At 44.6% G+C, this 10020-nt stretch overlaps 1 long non-coding RNA gene across 1 annotated transcript in view; it reads right to left on the bottom strand.

Moving 5' to 3' along the window:
• Positions 1-8575: 8575 nt before the first annotated feature.
• Positions 8576-10020, bottom strand: part of LOC149125353 (uncharacterized) — a 72754-nt gene continuing 71309 nt past the window's right edge. Inside the window, exon 3 of the long non-coding RNA XR_016237012.1 lies at positions 8576-8966. This is a non-coding gene — a long non-coding RNA (uncharacterized LOC149125353). The remainder of the gene's footprint in view (positions 8967-10020) is intronic.

Raw genomic sequence — 10020 nt, 5'->3', positions numbered from 1 at the left:
ATTTTAAGAAAAATCACTTGTCAGTTCAGGGGACTCTTGGGAAAATACTCTCATTTGGCAGTTGTGTGCTACATCTCTCTGTGTGTCTGTCTCCTTTTTGCATGAAAACAACTTCTCTCACCTGCCACACATTGTAGGGACCCTGAAGCATAATTACCCCAGCAACTCTCCTTTTATAACTCAGGGTCCTCCTGCTCTTCTGGTGTCTTTTTAAAAAAATTTTATTTACTTGAAAGGTAGAGATCAGTCAGAGAGAGGGAATGACAGAGAGAAAGGTCTTCCATCCACTGGTTCACTCCCCAAATGGCCCCAACAGCTGGAGCTGTGCTGATCCGAAGCCAGGAACCAAGAGCATCCTCCAAGTCTCCCACGTGGGTGCAGGGGCCCAAGCACTTGGTCCATCTTCTATTGCTTTCCCAGGCCATAGCAGGGAGCTGGATCAGAAGAGGAGCAGCCAGGCTATGAACCAGTGTCCATATTGGATTCTGGCACTGCAGTTAGAGGCTTAGCCCACTATGCCACAGTGCCAGCCCCAAGTTATCATGGACATAAAAATTATATACAGTTAAGTTATACAACTTGATGGCTTGATATCCAGATGCATTGTGAAGTGGTCGGTACAATCCAGCTCATTAGCATATCTTCCCCCTTTATGTAGTTACCATTTCTGAGTGTGTGTGGTTGGTGAGATTTAACTTAGCATCTACCTGCTCAGCGAATTTCAAGTATATAAAAATACTGTATTATTAACTATTGTCATCATGCTGCACTTTAGGGGTCCATAACATAATCAGTTTGCATAATTTAAACTCCAGAGTTTGATTTAAAAAAAAAAAGATTTATTTGAGAGGTAGATTTACAGACAGAGAAAGGGAGAGACAGAGAGAGGGAGGTCTTCCATCTGCTGGTTCACTCCCCAAATGGCCGCAATGGCTGGAGCTGATTGGATCTGAAGCCAGGAGCCAGGAGCTTTTTCCATGTCTTCCATGCAGGAGCAGGAGCCCAAGCACTTGGGCCACTGCTTTTCCAGGCCATGGCAGAGAGCCGGATTGGAAGAGGAGCCGATGGGATGGGAACTGGCACTCATATGGGATGCCAGCACAGCAGGCAGAGGCTTAGCCCACTATGCTAAGGCGCCAGTCCTGTAGTTTGCTTTGTAAAGAAGAAAAATATTACTGAGCACCCAGGAAAGCCCACTGAGCATGGAGTGTGTGCAGGAGCTGGGGACAGATGGCGGGCAGGACACAGCCCTGCTGCCACTGCTTCTGGGCTATCGGGCTCCGCTCTGCCCAGGAGCGGCAGGGCTCTTTCTGTCTGCTCTCTGCCCTGTCGCCCTCCAGCCCGGTGCCTTCCCTTTCCATTTCCAGCTGCACTCTGTTCTGGACCTGAGCGTGTTGCCCTTGTTCATGTATTTCTTGTTCAAGTCTATTTACTTGTTTTTATTCCTTAGAAAGGCAGAGAAATAGAGGGAGAGAAAAAAAAAAAAAAAAAAAAAAACAAACTTCTGTCTACTGGTTCACTCCCCAAAGGTAGGCTACAGCCAAAGCTGGGCCAGGCTGACGCTAGCAGCCAAGAACTCCATCTGGGTCTCCCATGTGGGTATCAAAGACCCAGGTATTTAGATTTAGCCATCGTCTGCTGCCTTCCTGGGTATACATGAGCAGGAAGCTGAGGAACCCCAGGTACCCCGATACGAGAGGCATTCATCCCAAGTGACCACTTAGCCCTCTGCACCCCAACATCCACCCCTTGATGTATTTATTTTTTTCAACTTTTATTTAATAAATATACATTTCTAAAGTACAACTTTTGGATTATTGTAGCTTCCCCCCCCCATTAACCTCCCTCCCACCCGCAACCATCCCATCTTCTACTCCCTCTCCCATCCCATTCTTCATCAAGATTCATTTTCAATTATCTTTATATACAGAAGATCAACTTGGTATCTACTAAGTAAAGATTTCAACAGTTTGCACCCACCTTCTCGTGTCAAGCCCCATGGCACACGTCTGTGGGTTTCTCAGGGGCTACCATTGATTTGACCTGCTGTTTGCCAAGGTTTTAGCCTTTTCCTGGGATTGCCTAAACCCAGCCATGGACTCCTTGTCTGGTGCTGGGCGAGGCTGTGTGGATGGGCTGTTTTTAAGCCGGCTGTTCTGATGTGCCGATAAGCAAGGATAAGTTTTGCCTCTGCGACTCATTATTTTCCTGTCAAAATGTTCCATTTCCTTTCCTACGCCCTCGATTAGGGTGCTTTGTAAGTGGTGACTGCCTAGTTAATCATTGGCTCATCTTGGGCTGTCAAAAAGCCCGGTCTCTCTATGCATTTCACCGAGTTCCTCCAGTGCTGTATTTGGCTTGTTTGTCAGATTGAAGGGATTTATTGGTATTTTCAAACTTCCGTCAGTCGGGCACTCACGGCCTCCTGATGTGTAGGCAAGGTGGGAAAAGAAGCCAAACGGAAAGTGGAAGCTGGATAAGACACAGATCTTCCAGGTAAAAACACTGTCACCCTTGGCCCTATCCTGTGAGGGAGCAGGGGCAGCCCAGGCCCTGGCCAGGGCTGATCTTTTCTTTTAGAGGAAGGGCCAGGTGGTCAACAAATACTTGTAGAAGGAAGAAACGCCAAATCCACCCCAGAACTGTTTATGAAACACCTACCACGTGTTTAGGCTGAGCCCAGTTATGAAGGTTGCCAAACTCTGAGATTTTACAACTGATGCCAGCAACCAAAATCTTGTCTGTTTTAATCCAGCTGAAAAACCAACTGGCACATTATTTGAGCATGTGGAAAATTATGCCTCAGAGGACTAGAGAGTGGACCATTCTGCACTGACAAGGATCAGAGGAAGAAAAGATTTCCACTGAAATATTAAGAGACCAGTAAGGCCAGCGCCGCGGCTCACTAGGCTAATCCTCCACCTAGCGGCGCCGGCACACCAGGTTCTAGTCCCGGTCGGGGCTCCGGATCCTGTCCCGGTTGCCCCTCTTCCAGGCCAGCTCTCTGCTGTGGCCAGGGAAGGCAGTGGAGGATGGCCCAAGTGCTTGGGCCCTGCACTCCATGGGAGACCAGGAGAAGTACCTGGCTCCTGCCATCGGATCAGCGCGGTGCGCCGGCCGCGGCGGCCATTGGAGGGTGAACCAACGGCAAAGGAAGACCTTTCTCTCTATCTCTCTCTCTCACTGTCCACTCTGCCTGTCAAAAAAAAAAAAAAAAAAAAAAAAAAAAAAAAAAAAAAGAGAGAGACCATTAATCTGGATTGACAGATAAACTGTGCCAGGAGCCACAGAGAGGAGGTAGGAGAGGTGGAAGTGCAGAAGTGGGAACCGAGGCTAGGCAGCGAAGGGAGAGGTCACCGGCTTCCTTTCTGTGTCGGCTTGGACTCCAGAGGTCTTTGCGACAGGGTTCTGCAGCTCTGAGCCCTACTCTCAGGGCTGAAGGGAGATTTGATTCTCTCAATGATATGCCTCTTCTTAGGATGGACAAGTGGTCTTGAAGGAGGGGCTTTCCACAATAAGCAGTAGGTGGCCATGTGGTTTTCTTGTTACCTCTCCCTTTGCTGGAATTCGTGAAAAGGGGCAAGTACGATCGAGCAGTCATTGCATGGCCCAGGTGGCTTTGGGCATGCATTCAGGCCTTCCCCACTCCCAAGCAGGCCTATGGGTCCCATCAAGAAGGTATGGCTGACAGCTATAAGAGACATTTTGTTCCTTTCTGAGCAGTTTTCCATTTTGCTTTAAAAACTCACATATTAATGATACTTACACAGTGAATATGTCATATAGCATAGAACAGGTGTTTTATAAATATCAGTGGGATAACTTTGCCCTACTATTTAGATGTGAAAACGAATGCATGGGAAACTTCAACCACAGGACATTTTCACGTAGATGTACAGTGTTTGGGTCTTGGGCTTCATGACCATTAGCACCAGGATGTATTATTTCTCTCTTTGCTTTGGCAGTAATAGGAAGGAAATGTCCTCTCCACCCTTCCTGTCTTTCAGACACCATCTAAGTATTAAATGAGATTAATATATATTAATGTAATATATGGTAGGCATGTAATGTGTATTTAATGCGAGTCATGAATAAGAAATATTTTGTTCACTAAAAAGGTATTTTAATTTTAATTGATTTCTCCAATGGTGAACCAGCTATTTCCTTCTCTAAGCGGATAGAAAGGATTCCTGAGACGTCGTGTGTGGAGGTAGTTAGGGGTGCATCAGTGAAGGCGCGGAAGGGAGACAGAATTAACGGGAGAAACAATGGGTGATCTATCTATATCCATATCCATATCTATATCTATATCTATATCTATATCTATATCTATATCCATATCTATCGATCTATCGATCTATCGATCGATCTATCTTCTTGTGTTCTCTGGCTTCTGGCTTCAGCACCAGCCTTGCCCCAGCCATTATAGTCTGGGTAATAAATCACTGGATAGGACCTCTCTCTCTCTCAATCCCGTTTCTCTGCCTCTCCAATAAACAGTAAATCATCTTTTTATACCAAAATGAGCTTATCTTTTTATATCAAAATAAACATATTTTACCTCAATTTTTCCCCACGAACTTTTTGGAATCTCCTAGTCTAAGAGGAGATTTATTATGGTAACCAGCTCACTCGACTGTAGAGGCTGAAAAGTCCCCCAGTATGCTCTGTGCAAGATGGAGACCCCAGTCCAAAGGCTGAGAATCAGGAACTCCAGGGCACAAGGGCGGCAGCAGAAACTGGGTGTCCCAGCTAAGGAGAGAGGAGAAGAAATTGCCCTCCTCTACCTTTGTGTTGTTGTGTTCCATTTCCACCCTCAGAGGACTGGATGATCCTGCCCTCATCAGTGATGGCAAGATCCTTTTACTCAGTCTGCTGGTTCAAATTACAATCTCTTCTAAGACGTCCACTAACAATACTGTACCAACTATCTGGGCAAACGTTAGTCCCCTCAAGTTAACTGATAATCTTAACCATCAGAATACATGTTTCTGGTTTTGACAGGTTGGGGTGCTACTTATAATGCTTCCTTTAAGATCTACCACAGGTCAAATTTTTTTATTATTTTTTTTTATTTTTTATTTTTTGACAGGCAGAGTGGACAGTGAGAGAGAGAGACAGAGAGAAAGGTCTTCCTTTGCCATTGGTTCACCCTCTAATGGCCGCCGCAGCCAGCACGCTGGGGCCGGCGCACCGCGCTGAACTGAAGGCAGGAGCCAGTTGCTTCTCCTGGTCTCCAATGGGGTGCAGGGCCCAAGCACCTGGGCCATCCTCCACTGCACTCCCTGGCCACAGCAGAGAGCTGGCCTGGAAGAGGGGCAACCGAGACAGAATCCGGTGCCCCGACCGGGACTAGAACCCGGTGTGCCGGCGCCGCAAGGCGGAGGATTAGCCTAGTGAGCCGCGGCGCCAGCCACAGGTCAAATTTGAAATGGAAGTATTTAATCAGATGGATCCTAAATTATCACAGAGGATGAGTGTAGGTGCAGAGAGAAATGCCTAAAGTCTGTTACTGGCTTCTGCAGTAACTCCAAGCAGGAAGGAACCAAGCTTGTCCTGAGAGATTCGGCACAGACGCTGAGGGAGTCAGAGGTTACGAAGACTAAGAAAGGTACTGTGTCTTTAGAAAAAGGGAGTGTGGGGGTGGGCTTTTGGCTCAGCAGTTAGGATGCTGCTTTTAACACCTGCATCCCATATCTGACAGCCTGGTTGTTAAGTCCTGACTCTATTTGCAATTCTAGCTCTTGCTAATACACAGCTTCAGAGGTAGAAGGGTTGGCTCAATTATTTGGATCCCTGCCATCCATGTGGCAGACTAGATTGAGTTCTAGGTTCTTGGCTTTGGCTTGGCCCAGCCCTGGAAATTGTGGGCATTTGCAGAGTGAACTAATTGATGAAAGACTTTCTCTCTCTCTCTCTCTCTCTCTCTCTCTATGACTTTCAGAAAAATAAAAACAAAGAAATAGGAGCAAGTTTATTTTCCCTATGAAGCTACAATTAAAGAAGATTTAACATTTTAGTGGTTTGGCCAAGTAAACCTCTTGGAATTAGACATTGTAATGTAGGGTAACTCTCTGTCTGCTGCTGCTAATTATCTCTGCTAATCTTTCACCAGACTCTCAAACCTACAGCAAGAGTATCAAATGCTTCATTTATAGTGGTTCAGGCTCCTAGAGCTATAGTAGACCTTGATGGAAGCATCATGTCATAGGAGAAGAACACTTCCTGGGAGAATATCTCCTGTCACCCAGTCATCACTTCTAAGAACTTAGCTGAAGAAGTCGCAGAGCTAGAGGGTAAACCCTCATGGCTTTGGCAGTCCTGAGTTGTTCCTAAAGATCCTTTACTTATATTTCACTTTGTGTTTCTATGGGGGTGCAAACTGTTGAAATCCTTACTTAATGCATACTAAACTGATCTTCTGTTAAAAAAAAAAAAAAAAAAGAAAGAAATTATCAATTCCCAACTTGACTCTCACTGGGATTAAACATGACAATAGGTCTGCTCTGATTTCATCATCATTTTAAAAAATCATCTATTATTTTTCACTTTATGTTTCTGTGTGGGAGCAAACTGTTGAAATCCATACTTAATGTATACTAAGCTGATCTTCTGTATATTAAGATAATCGAAAATGAATCTTGATGTGAATGGAAGGGGAGAGGGAGTGGGAAAGGGGAGGGTTGTGGGTGGGAGGGACGGTATGTGCGGGAAGCCATTGTAATCCATAAGTCGTACTTTGGAAATTTATAGCATTAAATAAAAGTTTAAAAAAAATCAAAAAACAATAAAATTTTTAAAAAAAGCAAAAAAAAAAAAAGATCCTTTACTTTTCTTGTTCCCTTGTCTTTTTTTTTTTTAAGATTTATTTATTTATCTGAAAGTCAGAGTTGTACACATAGAGAAGGAGAGAGAGAGAGAGAGAGAGAGAGAGAGAGATCTTTCATCTGCTGATTCACTTCCCAATTGGCTACAATGGCCGGAGCTTGCTCCATTCCGAAGCCAGGAGCCAGAAGCTTCTTCCAGGTCTCCCATGCGGGTGCAGAGGCCCAAGGACTTGGGCCATCTTCTACTGCTTTCCCAGGCCATAGCAGAGAGCTGGATTGGAAGTGGAGCAGCTGGATCTTGAACCAGTGCCCATATGGGATGCTGGCATGGCAGGCAGTGGCTTTACCCACTATGTCACAGTGCTGGCCCCTCCCTTGTCTTTCTAAGTCAACCCACACATTCAAATGTGGCTGTCACGAAAATCTTCACTTCAGTGTGACTCCAAGTGTTCCATTGTGTTCAAGGTCACTATCCAACGTTCACTGGGGATTAGCTGAAGAAATTAGTGACTTCTTCAAAGATTCAGAGCTCTGAGTCTCAAAGGGAGAGGTTATTCCAAATATTCTAGGGAGGCTTTTTGAAAGCCGAATTCTGACAAGATCTACTATGTATGAATTCCCCAACAGAACTCTACCTGTGTTGGTCTACTCAGCTCGATTTTCAAGATTGTGAAAAGTGGCCTAAATTCATCACTATTTTCCTACCTTATAGAGCATGCTTATCACTAGCAGACTTTTAGTCCACAGCTTGTATCAGAATTCAAAGGTAAGTTTTAAAATTTTATGTCCTGTGGTGCTTTTGCATCATATGACTTTCTCTGATGTTAGCCTCATTCTTGAATGCTTATATATATATATACGTTTTGAGAGGGAAAGACAGAGAGGGAGGGAGATGGAAAGGGGAAGGAGAGAGATGGAGAGGAGGAGAGAGATGGAGTTTGATTTTCCATCTGCTAGATTGCTCCTCAAATGCTTACAATGTCCCGGGCTGGCCAGTGCGAATCCAGGAGCTCAGAACTGAATCTGGGTCTCCCATATGGTTGGCAGGGACCCAAATAACTGAGCCACGACCTGCTTCTTCCTAGAGCGTGCAGTAACGGGAATCTGTATTGGAAGCAGAGCTGGGACTTGAACCCAGAGACTCTAATTTGCGATGTACGTTCCTAAGTGATGACTTAACTTGCTGAGTCAAACGCTCATCCCTAGGCTCCTTTTTGATAAAAGTTATTGATTACAGTAACCAACCTTGACTGTGGTCCCCTCAGCTTGGCTAAACTTTAGATAGCCCTAAGTTGAGGCCAGGCCCTAACCTCCCTTTCTTAGAACATTTTCTTTAGAAGACTTCTAATAGCATGTTATTTCTCTGTCCCACTGAGATATAAATATTTTGAAAAGCCTCTTGCCAGTTTTACAACTCAAGAACGTTTCTCTGAAGGGTGTGTGAGCCATCTCTTTGACTGCAGTCATCAAGGAAGATAGCATTCCTGTCTTTCCACCTGCAGAGTGGAAGACTGGTGGAGACTTTCACCAACATAAAGTTAACTACTGCTATGAGGATAGGAGAAAGTTTACTTTTTCTTGGGGTAAAGCCGGTTAGTAAATACAAATGGCCCATCACCTTCTCCCCCACTCTAATGCTTTACAGTGACTGCTGGTTGCTTATTTCAACAGAGTCTAGTTCAGGCTGCAGAAATTCTGGTCTCTCTCCTCTATTACAATAGCCTTGAACATAGTTTTCCTTGCTTTTTAAAAAAAGATTTGTTTATTTACTTCAAAGCCAGATTTACAGAGAGAGGCAGAGAGAAGAGAGAGAGGCTTTTCAATCCAATGGTTCAGTCTCCAAATAGGCACCACAGCTGGGGCTGGGCCAGGCAAAAGCCAAGAGCCTGGAGCGTATAACTCCATCTGGATCTTCCACGTGGGCGGGTGGCTAAGGCCAAGCACTCAGATCACCTTCCGCTGCTTTCCCAGGCACATTAGCAGACAGCTGGATTGGAACTGGAGCAGGCAAGACTCGAGGTGGTGCTCATATGAATACCTGTGTTGCAAGCGGAGGCTCAAGCTGCTGCATCACAATGCTGGCCCCTTCCTTGCTTCTTTAGCTTTTCCTGTTGCAAAATTGCTTGATGATGGAAAAATCTAGAAGAAAATTCAAGCCGAACATTAAAATCAGATCAGGAACTGATGAAATAGAAAGGGAAAAGGAGGCTTAAAAATGATTACAGTTTGCAGAGTCATGTGGCATCTGAGTAATGTAAGGCCTGGCTTTAAGATTTTTCCAGATCCTGGCGCTCCATATGCCCCAGACTGTCCAGGTGGCCCTAGGATTTGGGGGTTTGTGAGCACAATGCTCTGTTCTTTTTTAAGGTTGCCTTCCTATTATAAACTGCAATGTTGGGGCAGTTTCTGAGTTGTTTTAAATCTTTTAACAAATGTCACATTTTATTGTATCTGTACCTTGCAGCTGCCTAAGCCAAGTACAACTTTTAAGGCTAGGAAACTACATCATAAATAAAATTGTCAGTAAGAGTGAAAGCCAGTTAAGCAGCAACGTCTGGGATCCTGCCAGGGCTGGAGAGAGAAGAGTCCAAAGTTACCACATGTACGAACCATGGCCATGTTTAGGCTGTGTTTGGAAATCTGAACATTTTCACTTAATCACTAACTCACTGGAGTGAACATATTTTCCTCGAGCCCTATTTACAGGGGATCAGGGCTCTCAGCATTTATCAGGAGTCCACAGAAAGACTCAATGGGGATTGAAATATAGAGGCCTGTGGCTTCCACACTGTCCTCTCACTGACTTGGCTGGGCCACAGATCCTAGACCCTGGCTTCCAAATCAACTGATCCATTAGCTACTTGTTATTCCATACACACTCTAGCTTTCTAACCTGATTCTTATTCACTGTGTAGATTGTCATCTACAATCTGTATCGTCACTTTAAAAATACTGTAGATTTCAGTTGTGTATTTCTTGCTCCTATCCCTTCCTCTCCAAATACTATTAGGTGTTTTACTTCAGAACCTTATCATTTCCTGCCCAGACTATTATAATAACTTCCTATTAGGTCACTTATCTTTATTTCTTATCAAAAATTTTTCTTTCCAACTAAAAGGATGATCTTTTTTTGGGTATAAGATTGATCATGGAGAGCAGACATTTAGCCTGGTGGATAAGATACCAGTTAAGA

Source organism: Oryctolagus cuniculus, chromosome 7 (assembly GCF_051225735.1).
Source record: "Oryctolagus cuniculus isolate XC-2025 breed Fujian yellow rabbit chromosome 7, ASM5122573v1, whole genome shotgun sequence".
Lineage (NCBI taxonomy): Eukaryota > Metazoa > Chordata > Mammalia > Lagomorpha > Leporidae > Oryctolagus > Oryctolagus cuniculus.
This window is presented reverse-complemented; position numbering and strand designations above follow the sequence as displayed.